We start from the raw sequence: 17,187 nt of genomic DNA on the forward strand, positions 1-17,187 counted from the left end.
TCATTAATTTAAGAGATCGCTTTAAATTATTATCCTGGCAAGCTTAAGGTATTTAACTGGGGTTAGCGTGCTCATTTACACATTTGTAACATTTACGCATATGTAGTTGGGAAATTAGAATAAATAAGACTCTTGTACTAGATTAGTCATGTATTTTAAAATGTCGCTTTATCTTGTTGTAGCGAGTTAATTTAATAGTTAATTTTAATAACGACGATTTTAATAAATTATGCGTTTTGGAAAGGAAAAATTTAAAAGTCAATTGAGAAATAGAAATAAATTAATCATTTTCGCTTGTTGGGGGAAAAAGGGGTAAAATTTACTATTTAAAAGAAATTAGTTCCATTTTACTTGTAAAGTGGATAAAGTATAAAAGTTTGATTTTTTAGAAAATTAAATTAATCAAAGTATAAAGTGTTGGCTAAAGTGATATGAAGAAAATTTAAAAAAATTAGAGTTGAATAAGGAAAGGAAGCTTTTAAATTTTAAAAGAAAAATGAATAAAGAGGAAATGAATGACTCCCATTTTGATTTTCATCTATTTTATTTTTAAAATAAAATGCCTAAATTCGAAATTAAAAATTAGGGTAAAATTAGGGTTTCACTTTTTAACCTAGTTTGGTAGACATTTTGGGGGTTCTCTTTGGGGAAAAAGGTGGGAAAAAAAAAATGGAGGGGATTTGCATGGAAGCAGCAGATTGGGGAAAGCTCTTCATCAAGATTCATGCCCGGAAATTTCATTATGAGGTAGGATTCGGATCTCTTTTTTTTAGTTATTGTTGAATACAATAAAAAGTATTATCCATGAATGTGTTTGAGGTTTAGTTTTCAGTCTCCTCCCAAACTTGGTTGTTATTAAATCAAATCCTTGTTCTTAATGAATTTTGTGATTTTAAAACTTGATTGGAAACATTTTCTTTCCATGATGGAGATTTTGATATAATCTGGGAATGAATGGCTCTGTAAAAAAAGAATAAAAAAATAAAAAAAGATGGGAGCTGTGTATGCATTTATCCCTGTATTTGAGATTTATTTTTGATGAAATCCAACTGTAAGTCAGATTCATATGTTATCAAAAAAAAATATATATATAAAAAATTTGATATTGGGCTGTGCGTTATTTTTGTGTTCGAAACGGGACTGGTGCGTGTGTCTTTTAACCCTCGGTTTGGGGTTGGAGGGCGGGGAGCGGAGCTCCACCCGCTCCTCCTCCCCTCCCCTCCACCGCTCGCTTCACCGTCTGTTTCCCGCTCGCTTTCTGTTTGCTTTCTCCACCGCTCGCTTCCCCGTGAAACCCCCCGCTCACATGCGTATGAAGTCGGCGGCCGCGGCACTGCGGTGGCCGCGGGCCTGCGGGCACCGCAGTGGCACCGCCACTCACAGGAATGCCTGCGGATTGCGGCTAGGGTTTGGGCCGCAAGCGATTTTTAAAAAAAAAAAATTGTTTTTTTTTTAATTTGTTTTGTTGTTGTTAGTTACTAAATTAGTTTGTTTTGTAAGTTAAAAAAAAAAGGGGGGTTTTAGTTTGTTTCTTTTTGTTTTACAATCACAAAAAAAAGATTCTTAGTAATATCCATATGTTATCAGCAATGTTTTATAATGAAGTTTGAATGGGGATGTACATTCAAATTATTTATGATTTCTATTTTAAATGTCCAAAGAAAAAAAAAAGATAAATAGATATGTTAAAATATAAGTTAACATAGGTAGCATCTAATTAGTATATATATATACTTGATGACCTATATGGACCTTTTTTTTTTAAATAGATTATGGAAACGATTTTCATTACCTTTACCAATGTTGAGATGTGCATTTAAGCTTTAATTCTTTTAAGTGGGGGAATGTTGGGACTCTCGGTAAGGTGCTAAATGAGTAAATCGGATGGTGGTGTTAGTCCTTAATTTGGTTTTATGTATGCAATAAAAGCTTAATTTAGCTCGGGAACGGTTTTTCCCATCTCTTTATTTACTCTTAATTTAATCTGTTCTTATATAGTAGAAAAGTAATCTTTGTGTAGTTAGAAGAGGGGTTAGATTATTTTTGTAAGACCAACTTGTCATTAGTGGGCATCTAAGGGTTAATTAATTTGGTTAGACGTCTATGTCAACTTGAGAAAGTAATGAATTTACTCGTTAACGCTTGAGCATGACTTATTATTTTGGGAAATTTGTTGGGTCCCCATCATCTGATTGCCTTGGGACTGCCCAACGTCGGTCTAGTCTCCATTTAAGGTACCACCTGTTAAGAAATCCTTGTCCTTTTTACTTGATGTATTTAGTAGGATCCGTTACAAAAGGGATCATTATGTAATTAACGTCCGAGGTGTCTGTTGTATATTGATTGTATTCGCCTAAGTGGCAAGATGTAAAAGACTTATATATTTTGTATTCCTAACGATATAATACCAAAGGAGTCTTGCAGTTGAGCAGACCCGGAGATGTAGCCCATCCGGGGTGAACTCCGAGATCATATCTGTGTTATGTGATGTTTATAGCGTGCATTGTTTTATGTTTTAAATCATCATGAATGGTTGTATTCTTGCCTAAGTGTATGGTGGAAATGTAATGAATTCAAATTTGAGTGCATAACATTATTCATATGGATAAATGTAGTTATTTAAGTTCATAAAACGTTGTGAATTATGAATATGGCAAGGTATTTAAATATTGAAATTAAAGTTGTGGAAAAAGTAATTTGATATTGTTAATTTAAATTGTAATAGTGGAAAGAATCTTGCTAGAATACTTTATTGGATTAACTTGTTATTAAGTATATAAATGGAATGAATGTAAAAAGGAAACAAAGTTAAAATTTATGCCACAAATCTTAGATTGAAATCTAGAAGATGAACATCATATAAATAACTATCCTTTTACCTTAGAAAATGAATCACGCCATGTCAATTATGTTTCATTACATTGAATGAATTTGATAAGTTATTTCACGTTTTAATCTTAACAATAATCCTCACCAGATTAATTTGATAATCGTGTGGACTCAATTAGGTAAACATGTTGTATATTGAATGAATATACTTAGTAATTTATGTTGTAATTATAATCAATAACCCTCACCAGATATATTTTATAATTGGGTGAACTCCATTAGATATCCTTATTCTAATCTTTATAAAAAAAAAGAATTCCCCCATGATTGCTAAAGTTGATCTAAAATGGGAAATAATTGATTTGTAGTTTCTACATTAAAACTTAGTAAGAGTATCTCTCTCATTTTAAGTTCATTTAACGAAAAAAAAAGGGATATGCAAAAGATAATTGTATTTTAATCCGAATAGAAGAACGTCATTATGATCTTATTACTCTAATCTTGAAATGACGAATGTCATCTAGTTAACGATACTTTAATTTAAAGGATGTTTCCGTTGTCCTAATGCATATCCATCTTAATGAAGTTAGTCCATTTATCTGTATTATTAAAACTTCAAATGAATTCTATGACTACTCACATCATACCATTCATAAAGAACTTCAACTCATTAGTTGGCTACGCATGAAAATCAATGAAGGGACCTCACCCTATTAGTTGCAGTTAATCCTTAAGGAACGAACTTTTCTTATTAACTATACTTTTTAATATTTAAGAAAGATATCAAATGTGGGTGAATGTTTTAAAACCAAATGAAGGAATCCTCATTTTATTAATTGTAGTTTAACCTTAAATGAATGAATCTCATTAGGCATATTTTTAAACATTAAAGGATGAAATCAACTGTGAATGGATACCACAAAACCAAGGAATGAACTTAATCATATTAAACACATGAACCCTTTTGGGGACCTCTTAATGTAATTATGAAATTAAGTGTATTGAATAAATAACTCCTCGATGACCTCCTAACCACTAAAGTAAATGAACGCCTCCTAAAATCTTAAGATGTCATATCCTTGAACACATATGTAATTAAGATCTATGCATTACCTCGTAATTAAGGTATCCAGTTTAATGGATCTAATGACGCAAGTTGAGTTAGGTGTAAGGTTATGTAATCGCGTTGGGAAACTCCTTAGGATCGTTGTAGCCTTCCGCTGTGTTATCTAGTTAGAGATAACTTAGAGATACTTCGAACTATCTTAATGTTGTAACTTTTCATAAACACTCTTAATTATTATTTAAAAAAAAAAAAAAAATTTACACTCTAATTGAGTGTTTTTAACTTAAACCCTTAGGGGTTTCCTGGCGGGGCATTACACTATTATCCTTATTCTTATCATAGATAGTACAAGTCTTATTCTCAAATACTACTTTATAATTTTTCTCACATAGCTACCCAACACTGAACAAATTGTGCTTCAATTATGGAGTATAATAAATATCATGAATACTCTTTATACCTTCTTTTGTTTGAACCGCCATAGCTCCTTTGGCAGCAACCTCCAATGATTTATCATCACCAAGCTGGATCTTGGATTTGAAACTTCCATCCTTTGTTGAGAACAACTTCTCATTCCCTGTCATATGGTTAGAGCATCCAGAATCTAGGTACCAAACATCTTTACTAGTATTTTCACCCTTGGCATAAGATAAAAATAAGTGATCAAAAGGATTGTCACTACTTTCTTGAGCATAGTTAGCACTTTTACCTTCTTTCAATCTGCATTCTCTTTCAAAGTGGCCATACCTATTACAATGGTAACATTGAACATTTCTCTTATCAAATCTGCCCCTACCTCTTCCTCTGAAACCACCACTTCCTCTTGAGCCACCTCTTCCTCTACCTTTTGAAGAATTTTGGCTTTGCCCTTTACCTTGGCCTTGATTGATTTTGGCACTACTACTGCTTGCATCTTCATTTTTTGTGATTAGCAATTTAGAGGAAAACACTTTCTTTACACCTTCAAAAGAATCTTTCAATCTTTCTTCATGAGACATCAGGGATCCAACTAGTTGATCAAATTGTAGTTTTGTCAAATCTTTGCTTTCTTCTATGATTATTGCTACATGATTCCATCTGGGTGTTAAAGATCTCAACACCTTTTTTATCAAAACTTCATTGCTTACAATTTCTCCAAGTGTAGCCATTTTATTGACCACATCTTTGACTCTGACACAATAATCACTTATACTTTTAGCTTCTTGCATCTTCAAATTCTCGAACTCTCGCTTCAATGTTTGAAGCTTGACCACTTCAACTTGATCACTACCCTGGTAAGCTTCTTGTAGAGTCTTCCAAGCATCTTTGGCAGTTGTTGGTCCTGATATTCTTGGAAATAAGCTCTTATCAAGAGCTATCTGAATGTGAAACAAAGCTTGAGCATTCTTTTTCCTTGCTTCCTTTCTAGCTATTTTGTCATTGGCTGTAAGGGCATTCCAATCAGCTGGCTCTTCATAACCTAATTCAATAATCTCCCACAAATCTTTTCCAATCAAAAAGGTCAGCATCTTAATGCACCAATAATCATAGTCATTCCCATCAAATTCTGGAACAGGCATATGGTTAAAATTCGACATGATTAACTTTGGCGAAATTCCAACAATAAAACTTTAAACCAAAACAATTTTACCTGCTCTGATACCACGTGTAGAATTTTGACCCTGACCTATCCTCTCTGAACCAACTGATTAGCAAACAATAACAGCAAAAAAGAAGAAATTGCAAAAAGAAATCACAATTCAGGATAAAAAAAAATAAAGTGCCTTGTTTTTTTGGAATTGCATACACCAATATCTTTATTGAAACTTAATTAAAAATTACATAGAGGTTGTATATATAAAGAATTTGCAATCTAGAAGCATTAATAATAACTACAGTTCTAAATATATTCCTAGCATTGCATGGAAAGCTACTAAGGCTCTCAAACTAAAAAAAACAAACTATTCCCTAAATTAAGAATACAATAAGTGCATGCATAGCATGCTTTATTTACTAAAAACAAATTCATGCAAAAAACAAAACTAAAAATAGTCTTAAGAATTAATGCACGTTGGAGTACATGCTTTATTTGCATGAATAAACAAAAAACTATTAACTAAACTACTCTAGCTGCATGCTAGAACAGCATCAATTATCAACAATTTCGGTGCTAGTTTTGGAGATTGCGAAAACATTTCTAGAGTTTTCTTCGACATTTTAACTCTCCACTGGTCAAAGGCAAGTCCTTTCCCTACCCCTTTATCCCATGTTATTGTTTTCTCGTTTAGTGTTATTCTACCATTATCCCTAAAAGTGGAGGTTATTAATAAATGTGCTCTTTTTATCCATTGGCCGGTGCAAATCGACATGAAAAATGTTTTAGAACACGTTTTTCCGCAATGGAGGCTGTCGTAATAGCTCTAGAGGTCTGGAAAAACGACAAGGATCGAACTTCTATGTTGGAGGCCTTCAATTCCTTTTAATTAATTATCTTTGGATGTACAGTCGAATGATCGATATAGTTGCACTTGTTTACGTGTGGAACTTATTTGAGCATTAATGTGGGTATTGTTACCAAATTTATGTTTTCTGCACATTTGAATAGACTTCAACCTTTAGGATGCAAGCATTTGTCTTTGGGCATGAATTTAGGTTAGATTTTAAATGGATTGCTTCAAATATCCTTTACATTTGGCACAGATTTTTGTAAAGTTACAGAGAATTGGTAGCTAATTGCCACTGGCTATTCAGCATTAGGGAAAAATAAGCATTAATTAAAATCTAGCACTACATAAAACTGTTGAATTATAATTAATTTAGTGTTATGAGTTCCCATGCCCGGTTCTTGCTAATTCCAGTAGTTCAAAGATTATGTGTCATTGTTCCAGACACCTCCCCTGCCCCTAGAATCCCCATGTTTTTGGGACAGGAACTTAGAAGGGGAGGAGTTCTCCCCTGTCTCGCCACTGCCACTCAACACTCATGGATGTTCTCGGGATGCCCTCTGGTTTGGAGATGGCTTGGGAGCTCCAGGACATGTCAACATGTCCAAGGGACTCCAAGGAGTCTCCCATCTATCTTAGGGACTTCCAGGTGACCCTCATGGCAGTAAAATTAAAAAAATATAAAAAAATTTAATATCAAAAAGTGTTCTCAATTTGCATCACAAACCCTAACCCTAATGGTATATGAGCTCCACCAAACCCTAAGCACTTGCATCTAACTTCTAAGCCTCATTTCAAATCACTGATAAGTATCAAAATAGTAAAATATCACCAGCTGATAAGACAACAGTTATAGAAAATTTTCTTCAATTCGTAGCTTGTGTTCCTCCTTTGCTGACGTATATAGTCTGTACATGTTTTATAAGTCAATAAATTTTAGCTATGGATTATCAGAATTCTTGTAATAACTGATTTATCTTTCTTCCACTTGTTTATCTTGATTTAATTTTCCCCACAAACATGTTTATGAATTTGGTTTGTGTAGAATTTGGCAATCTAATCGGTGCACATCCATGTTCTTATCTATATGATATATCCGTGTTCTTATCTATATTTAACTAAGAGAAATTATTTTTCCTAATTGTTCAGTATATTGAATATTCTCATGCAGATTATGGCTGCCATATCCCATTTGGGCAGACTCTAGTTTTCTATGCATCAAGGTACATAATTTGCAATGTTTTATTTGATGATTCAAAATCACGACTTCAATCAATGCACACATGCCTATTTTGTAAACATGTTATATCATTTCATGCAAGGTTCACTGCCTATTGGTTCGAGTATTCCAAAGTTGTGTTTTTTTTCTAATCTGGCTTGAAATTATTTGTACAATTTCTTGTTTTTCCAACCTTATATGCTTTAGATATTCTCTTGGTTTGACTTACACCTACTTTGTAAACATATCACTTCATTTTGTACGTGTATTACATTTGTTTGAGCCTAGTGATGCCAAACTCGTTGGTTTTTTTTAAAATTGTTTTAAAAACATTTGTGCTATTTTTGAATTTTTTGATCCGATTTGCTTACCGTTGCAAACTTGCAGGCATGCCTATTTTGTAAACATATACTTTGATTTGTGCATGTTTTACTGCTTTTTTCTTTGAGTGATGCCAAAATCACAGTATTTGGTTTTTTAATCTGTATCAAAATTGCTTATGCAGTTTTTGGATTTTCTGGTAATTTCGTTTTGGTGTTCTATTTATTTGTCAATTTTTTCATCAAAATTAAAAGTTGTAGATGCAATTACCTTATTGTTATTTTTAAGGGCTGTGATACAATTGATTTGCATATCCTGTCTATTATAAATGCAGATTATCCAGAGCAATGGCCTAGCCTTCTTCCTTGGGTCAAACAAATCTGCAAGATGAGCAAGTATATGCTGCTTTTTATTTTCCTAAGAATTCTTTCAAGTAAGTATTTGTTTTGGGGTTTCCGACTTCTTTAGGCTAATCTTTGACTCAAGAATTTCCTTGATGTTTGAATTGTTAGTCTCTATGTGACTTGAGTAAGTTATTTGATTTGTGTATGTCAAGGTCAAAGTCTGAAGACAAACGGACTTATCATTGATGAGACATTTCCCCCTTTACTTAATGTTTTCAACTGCCTTGTTCAAGTTGTAAATCTGAAATTGGAGATAGCAGAGCTTATCAAGTTTATTTGTAAAATATTTTGGTCATCTATATCTGTATTATGCATTTGCATTCAGAATGTACACTTAATTACTTTGTTATTTTTTACTGCACACTTTCTCACTTGCTGCAATTTTAGATGTTGAATTTATGTAGTGATGTGGCCATGCAGTTAGAGGTGCCCAAGCAACTCTTCAATCCCCAACAATTTTAATGCTTGGATGGTAATGTTTTTAGCTATGCTGGAAAGACCAGTTGCTACGGAAGGGCAACTAATCCAGAACAATGCAAATCTAGTGAATGGTGAAAAGTAAAGAAGTGTATAGTTCATATTATGAATTGATTATACACATGGTAAGCTTAAGCAAGTTATTTAACATTCGTGGACTGTGCAAAAATTTCCCTTATTAAAATGTTTTCTAAGATGTATAATCATTATAATCAGGGGAACTGAGAGATTGAAAATCAGCAACACTAGAATCTACTGTCTAGCCTTTGATTTATAATAGTAATTGTTTTCCAGAGAATGTTGTCATAAGAGGAAAGTCTAAAAATGTATAATCTGAAACTGTTACAAGATATTGTTCATTTCTTTTGGTCTCTTATAAGAGTCTATTAATTTATTTGCACATACAAGTTTAGATATATCTTGACAGTCATCCTGCAATGTGATTAGATAGTAATGGGTTTTTTATGCTTTGCAGATTTGGAGATCCAAAGCTCCTTAAGCTAGAGAACAAGTCTTCTGCTCAAATGTTTCGGAAGCATTTTGCAGGGAAAATTTTAGAGTGCCATCTTAACTTGTTGAATGTTATTTGTCAGGGTGGTTACCTTCCAGATATGGTAACCAATCTTGTCCTCCTGTATTTGAGCAGCAGGCAGGTTTTGCTAAGTTTCTGCATAAACAGTGCATGTTCTGTGAAGTTGCTATGTATTATACTTGTATGTATCTTTATTGCCTGTAAACATACAACTAGTTGATGACTTCATATTTTATCTTTTTGATTAATGGCATTTAGTTCTAGAAGTTATATTTCACGAGTTGAGTTTTCATCTAAAGATGATATATATGCTTATAAAAAACCTCTGAAAAGTGGATGTGTTGGTCTATATAATCACCGAATTAAAAAGGGTCTCGGGTGGTTTGAGCGAGTTTTTGAGAGTTATATTTGCAAAGTAAATTGCACATGATTTCTTTTTTCCAATTAGAACATGTCAGTAGAAAGGTTGGGTGTAAGTTTCTGCATAAACAGTGCATGTAATGTAAATTTGCTATGCATTATACTTGTATATGATCTTTTGTTGCTTGTAAACATACAACTAGTTAATGACTTCATACTTTATATATTTTTATTTATGCCATTGAGTTCTGGAAGTTATATTTCATGAGTTGAGTTTTCATCGAAAGGTCATATATATGCTTATAAAAAACCTCTGAAAACTGGATCTGTGTAACACTTGGTCTATAGTCACCAACTTCAACTTCAAAAGGGTCTCTGGTGGTTTGAGCAAGTTTTTAAGAGTTATATTTGCTGAGTAAATTGCATATAGTTTTTTTTTCCAACGAGAACATGTCAGTAGAAAGGTTGGGTGATTGGTATCTTTCTGTCATTCCTCATTTTTCTGTGTGGTGCTATTTACCATAGAAGAAAATGGAAGGCTTTCTTATACCAGGACAGACTTGAAACCATGGCACACAGCTCAACATAGTAACAGATATACAAAAAGAGAGTCTGGGATCAGTGTTAGGAATATTTCACCCATTTCCAAATTTAATTGACTAACATTTGGTACCATTCTAAGTCTAATCTATGGTGAATTACATAACTAATTCTGATCTGGGTTGCAAAACTATTATTGTTTCAATAAAATTTGGAAACTGATGATATCTTTTGTGTGATAACTGAAAATATGGTGCTGATTCCCAATGCAATTAACAAAGTTGATTTTTTGCATGTATGTTTTTAAATATTCTATTAATAGTTTTCAGCAGTTCTTCCCTAGGTTTTTGAATGGATTCAAGATTTTAGAGGTTCTCTTGTGCATAGCTGGGGTTATCATTGACCATGATGGCACATACACAATAGATGATAAGGAATTGCACTGTGATTGATAAAAGTTAAAAACTGTTGAGAGAAAGATCCCTGGGATAGTGATTTTATCAATCAGGACTAATTGTACTGACAATGGCACAACAATTGAAAGATTAATCGCTATGACAAGTGTGGAATTATGACTTTGCACCAAATTGGAACATGCACAGTGAAAGTATAAACAAAAGTGTGTTTCTCTAACTAGGAAAATAATGAACAGAAATCTTCTATTTGTTTCACTTAATTTCTTACCTACTAATTGATTGCAGGGTCATAAAATATTCTTATATGTTACAAATTTCTTTTCTGAGCTTGTTTTGGATATCCTGTGACCATTTTCTCAGTTTGTCATGCTAGAGATCTGGATTTCTGGTCTGTGCAACCAAACTTGAAGCAATTAAAATGTGCATTTAGAAAATATAGTAATTGAAGCGATTTAAATGTGCATTTAGAAAATATAGTAATCTTAAAGTGAACTCAAATAGATGCTGTTTTTAAATCATTTGTGTTTCATGAAAACAGTTGATCAAAAAACAGTATTGCCTATTTTATAGCATTTACAGCAAATGTTGCCTTGGAAATGTTTTGTTAACAAAGTGTTACCAATTGATTATATTTTCCCTGCTTTAGTAATGTTTAATTCAAAAGTGGCTTATCTAGCTTGAGAAACTGCTAGTCTTCTACCTATTTATAACACGAGTTAATGTTATTGAAGCAATATTATTATACGTTTAAAGAGTTTGAACAGTTGATAATTAGATGTGTTAAGAACTTAAAAATTATTGCTTATGGACTTTGCGAATGTGTACCTAATTTATCACTTGTTTCTTTGCAGGATTTTCAAGTCCAATACATATCAACTTTTAAAGCCACAACTTGATATAGCGCTTTTTGAAATTATCTTCCCTCTTATTTGCTTCAATGATAATGATGAGATCTCTGGTGTGAAAACCCTCATGAATATGTCAGGAAAGGTTATGGTGGGTTTCTACCCCTTTTTTGGCAACGCAGATATCATTTTTTAACTGTCCAGAAAATGTAACTGTTATTGTAAAAGTTTTTGGAAAATGTCTATGAGCGTAGAAAAACTATAACTAAGCATTTTGTTAAATTCATTTCTTCTATGTTATTGGTATGGCAAAGCTTTCGTTCCTTTCAATGTATGGGTTGTTGCAGATATTATAATTTATTGAAGATGTCCCCACTCCATCCATTGATCAAAGAGCTAGTCGGAAACGTGGAAAAGAAAACCTCCAGAGATTCCTCTCCTTTGTTAGAAAAAAAATTGCCAGGTGAGGAATCTGTGCTTAGAATTGGACATATTGAAAATGCAACTTACTAGCAATTGCAGGAAATCATTAGAACAGATTATATGGTTCCTAAAAGTGTATTGTTTCAATCCCTCTTTGCAGCTATGATGGGGCAGCTCAATGCTACAAACTGAGTACAAAAAACGATAGAGTGTCATATCCCCCATATTATAATGTAGAGATTCCACATATTAGTGTTAATAATATTCATCTTAACTAATGGTCATTTATATCTGACATTAGTTGATTGGTTAAAGTTTAATATAAATTAACTGAATAATTGATATGCTTATTTTTGACAGGACTGTAGAAGAATGTTTGAACGCTGGAATTAATTAATACTAATTTGATCGATTATTATTATTATTTACATTAAATATTAATCGATTGATTAGATGAATATTAATCAATTATTAAAAAAGCATGGTTATTATTATCAACCGATGGTGTATGGTAGCGATTAAGGGGGACAGCGACCTTTCAAAGGGGTCTCTGCCACCAACAGACGTGGCTGATGAATATGTGACTTTTCATCCACGGAGGGAAGGATAAACACCTTCCAGTAGATATGGGAAGGATTACGTGAAAGAAAAGATAAGAAACAAGAAGTAAGAAATAAGGAAAAGCCTACGTCCTGCTACAAATATACTCAACCCGATATTCAAATTGGTAAGAATTCTGTGAAATACATATGGTAGATTAGAGATGCGTTGTATGTTAGTCTGTGGCTTGATAATAACTGTATATTTACAATGTTGATATGTTGCATATCTATGATCGATACTGATAACTTCCTGCCCATATGATTAATTCATGTTTATGTATCTGATCTTTGACACTGCTGAGCATTGGCCGTAGAGGGAGAACTGCTATAAGGCACCCTCTCGGATAGAGGGAGAACCGTTATAAGGCACCCTCTCAGGCAGAGGGAGAACCATTATTAAGGCACCCTCACCAAATGGCTTGATTAGGGAGAACCGTTCCTAAGGCACCCTATCCAGACAATTAGGTTTCTTGTAGTTATGATCCAGGACTTTCTGATTCCTACATTACAGTGTTGTTTGCATAATTGTTTAAGTTTCATTATAGTAGTTCTTTAAATTACAGTTCTTCTGATTCATAAATCATAGTTAGTTTCTTTCTATATCCTATTTTCCTTTATTTATTTTCATAACTGATTTATAAATGATAACCATTCATATGTTGTAGTTAGAAGATTATCCCCTAACTTGTGTCGCAGGTTATTTCTACCAAGAAGATAAGGAGATTCCCTTCCTAAAACCCTCTTGACATTACATACAGGCAGAAAGATGGTGCTCTTTTAGCCATTGGGGCCTTATGTGATGAGATGAAGTGGACTGAGCCATACAAACCTCAACTAGAACAAATGCTAGTGGAGCATGTATTTCCTGTGTTTAAAAGCCAAGTTGGTCATTTGAGAGCAAAGGTTTGTGTATTTATTTTACTCTCCTTATTGGCTCTGCAAAATTTATATGCAGAAAAATCTTTGGGCTTCTCTTTAATCTTTCTGCATTGTGGAACTTGAGCCTTTTCACTTTTCTGTTAACTCAGTTTCGTTCTTGAATAATCCGAATACATCTTTTGGTTTGCTAATTCCTCAGGATTTCAAAATTGATTTATTATCATTACAGTTCTAGATGAGGCACTATATAGCATTTTCCATTACATGGTTTTTGGAAGTTTGTGGAAAATTTGAAAATATGTTACCTATTCCCTGGAAGTGGGATTTCATTTCCAAGTAAAATTTCATCTTCAGGTCAGTCCAAGTATGATGCTAATATAGTTGCAGTATCAGTCCATTGCATAGTTGGTGGTAAAGCATACATTAGTGCTGAATATGATGTCAGCATTTACAAATAAAATTGGGCTGTTTGAGGGATTTTGCATCTTGGATTTTGAAAGCTTGGCCGCACACTTGAAATGTAACTTAGAGGATTGCTTCTCTAAGAGTGATGAACTGCTTTTTGCTTGTTTTAGTGCTTGCATTTACACTTGCTGTTCAGGCATAATGCTTTGCTATTTGTATCATTCCTACCTTGAGACAAGTTATGATGTGATGTACAAAGGCCCCATTGGCGTCTTTTTTATGACAACGTCGAACACAAAATAAAGTTATCAATGGTCACTTCACCATCTCTTGATCAAAGTTTAACCGTATGCTAAGATTGCGGAAAGTTTAAATGGCTAACTCCAAGGTTCCTTCATGCAATGGACATGACTCAGTTGGCGGATGTGATTGTTGGTAATCCAAGGGGACTTATGTTTGAATCATTATTTCACTTCTTTGATGTGGCATGGAACTTCATCATCAGATATAGCAATTTGGTGATGTTTTTGCTTTGAACAAACTGAAATGAACTGAAAATAAAGGGGAAAGGAATAGAAAGGCCTAAATCTACTCCTAAGGGCAGTGATATCAACAATTAATGCATTGGTGGATAAATTCCAAATAAACCAGGCTTTGCTTCGCCAAGATAAACTACAACTCCGCAAGGACCAGTGTAATCTTCTGAGGATGTTGAGGAATTTTCATATTGAGAAAGTGCATTTGAATACCCAACATGAAGCAATCCAAATGACTATCAACAATTGAACTTAGCACAAATCTAGGGGTTCAAGCTAACTTTACACTGCAACTTACAATCAACAAGATGCAAAAAGTATGAACCATGGAAATTCATCAAACATAATTACATTCTCCATTGAAATCAAAGTACTATACTCTAAGTGAGAAAGGTGAAACCATGCAAGTTTTGAAAAATAACTTAAGTGGACACCATCAAAGAACAATGTTTCATTGTTATTATAAAAAAATTATCGCAACAATTTCATGCAACTCTCCCTCATACAAATGAGGGGGTCACCCCTTTATATAGGTCTCAAACCATGATAATATGCAAACCCTAATTAGGGTTTCTCCCTAAAAGATTCCCCACACATGATGCAACAAGGTGGGAATCAACAATAAATTCCCATTATGCCCATATACAATTAATTCAAAAGTACCCAAAATAGCATCCATTGTGCATTAAATGCACCACCTCTTTCAAATTCGCCCAACATGTGTTGAATATTCATCCATGCAAAAATCACCCCATTATGTCATAAATGCTCCATCATTTCCACACGTAGCGGTTGCATGCAAAAAGAATCTACCATAAATTCAACATGCAATGACCAGGTCTCCATTTGGTCAAATATTCCGGTAATGAATGTGCCACCCTACTGCCATGCGTTCAATAGATCCTCGCCATGCAAGTGGACCCTATTGTCGTATATATGCTCCTGCACATCTGGAATTGGAGAGAGAATTTGATTTAGGAAGAATTTTCTTGAAGTCTCGTCAATTTTCTTTTCTTGAAGAAGGTTTTCCATAAATTTTCACCATCTCCTATTTTTTAGGGATTTTCCACAAATTAGGGTTTTAGGTCAAGGAGGGAGAGAATTCTCTCACGAGTCTAAATCTGAAAGAATTTTGAAATTTGGATGTGATTTGATGCCCAAAAATGGATTTTTCAAAATTTTTCTTGAGGGGGAATTTCTTGTCCAGTTCATCCTTGATTCCTTCCTTGCCTTATAAATTTTATCTTCAATTCATCTTTGGGTGTGATTTCTTCCTTGCTTGGAATTTCGTTTCGAAGGAAGGAATTTCCCACACTTAGTCAATTTTTCACCTTTCCTGGAATTCTATCGTGAAGGAAGGAATTTCCATTACTTAGCCAAATTTTCATCTTTCTTGGAATTTTGTTCCGAAGGAAAGAATTTCCAACACACAGCCAAATTTTCACCTTTTCCAAAAATTCTTCTTCACGGGCGCAATTCTTCCATGAGGAAGGAATTTTTTGAATTTTGAACTTTTCTTCCTGAACCTTGATTTTTTTATGTCTTGCTTCCTGTAAAGCGGAAAATCGCGAGCGAACCCTAAGTGTTCCCCCCCCACTCCAAGGGGAAAAGGGGGTCACTAGGGTTGATGGTTTTCACTTAGGAGAGACTTTACATTCAAAAGAGGGGTTGAAACCCACAAGATCCAATCCCACACAATGCAAGATTGGATTCTAAATGAGTTTCAAGGGTTAAGACAACAAGGCTACCCTCTTTTGTAAAGAATGTAGATAGAAGGATTAAGCTAGGAATGCATGAAAAGTGAGAAAGATTCACTTATAAACAGAGATAGGAATATGGGATGAAGCTACGGACCTGGAATTAGCAGTAAAATGTCGAGACGACGCTGTCCTGCAAATTTGAGTGAAAGTTGACGGGACGATGGTGCCCGGCGTGCACACGGTCCTCCGAAAAATCCGCGAAACGAAGGGGGATCTGTTCGTCTCTGCACAAGGATTCCAGATCTTCAATTACAGCCGCGCACCTGCAACCTACACACAAAAAAGCGAGGACGATTGGGGGGTTAGGGATTAGGGGTTTGCCCTTAGGTCAAACCCCGGTTTTGGAATTAACCAAGAAATGAGAAATGTTGTAAATGTAAATGATTGTAATGTAATAAAGTACCAATACCTTGTTGTAAGAATGTTTGTATTCTTACATGCGAAGGTGTAATTGTTGTTGTATGTTGTATGTGATCTCCTCTTCAATGGTTGAATCCTTGTCTTGAATGCAACACTTAGCCTTGAATGGAGATTTAGAATGCTCAATTGCTTGAAGGAATGCTTGAATGCTTGAATGTTTGAATGTTTGAATATCATTTCCGCGTCTTGCACACATATGTCCTCTCTCCTCAAAATGGGAGAGGAAATGTAGTTTATATACTTGTCAATTAGGGTTAAAAGACTGATTTTTCCGACCTTAGGCCGACCTGGGAGGATTATTTTCCAATTTGCAAACATAAAGACCCGAGACCCAAAAGAGACCGGGCCCAAAAATAGGGCCAGGGACCAGGGCACTGGGCGCCATGGTCCTGGGGTACCAGGGCGCTGGGCGCCATGGTCCCACCTCCAGGGACAACAGGGTGCAAGGAGGATCAGGCCAGGGTGCTGAAAAATGCAGTTTTTGATGTCATGAACAAGATTCGGGGTCTCCATTCAGGTTCAGTGTTGTGTCGCCATCGTGAAGACCCAAATGCGGTTGAAATTGCAAGTGTCGCAATTTTAGGACGCTACATTTAGCCCCCACTTTAGCGGGAGTATAAGCGTACGCTCATACTTCCAGTAAAGTACAAGGAAACAACATTGAAAGATTTTCACCACGTCAAGGAGGCAAGACACACCAAGCCCCCAGTGGACTAAGGATCTTACGACT

General features: G+C 34.5%; 1 long non-coding RNA gene across 4 annotated transcripts; it reads left to right on the forward strand.

The window, feature by feature from the left end:
• Positions 1-6,216: 6,216 nt before the first annotated feature.
• On the forward strand, positions 6,217-13,538 carry LOC131064368 (uncharacterized). Of its 4 annotated transcripts, none has more exons than XR_009111251.2 (8): positions 6,217-6,435; positions 7,490-7,541; positions 8,193-8,291; positions 8,683-8,864; positions 9,215-9,353; positions 11,439-11,895; positions 12,016-12,582; positions 13,154-13,538. It is a non-coding gene; the product is annotated as an uncharacterized LOC131064368 (long non-coding RNA). The 4 variants fall into 4 exon arrangements; XR_009111250.2 differs by having other exon boundaries at positions 6,224-6,435; positions 11,439-11,583; positions 11,780-11,895; positions 12,016-13,537; XR_009111248.2 differs by having other exon boundaries at positions 6,219-6,435; positions 12,016-13,538.
• Positions 13,539-17,187: the final 3,649 nt, after the last annotated feature.

Source organism: Cryptomeria japonica, chromosome 5, assembly GCF_030272615.1.
Source record: "Cryptomeria japonica chromosome 5, Sugi_1.0, whole genome shotgun sequence".
In the NCBI taxonomy this organism is placed as follows: domain Eukaryota; kingdom Viridiplantae; phylum Streptophyta; class Pinopsida; order Cupressales; family Cupressaceae; genus Cryptomeria; species Cryptomeria japonica.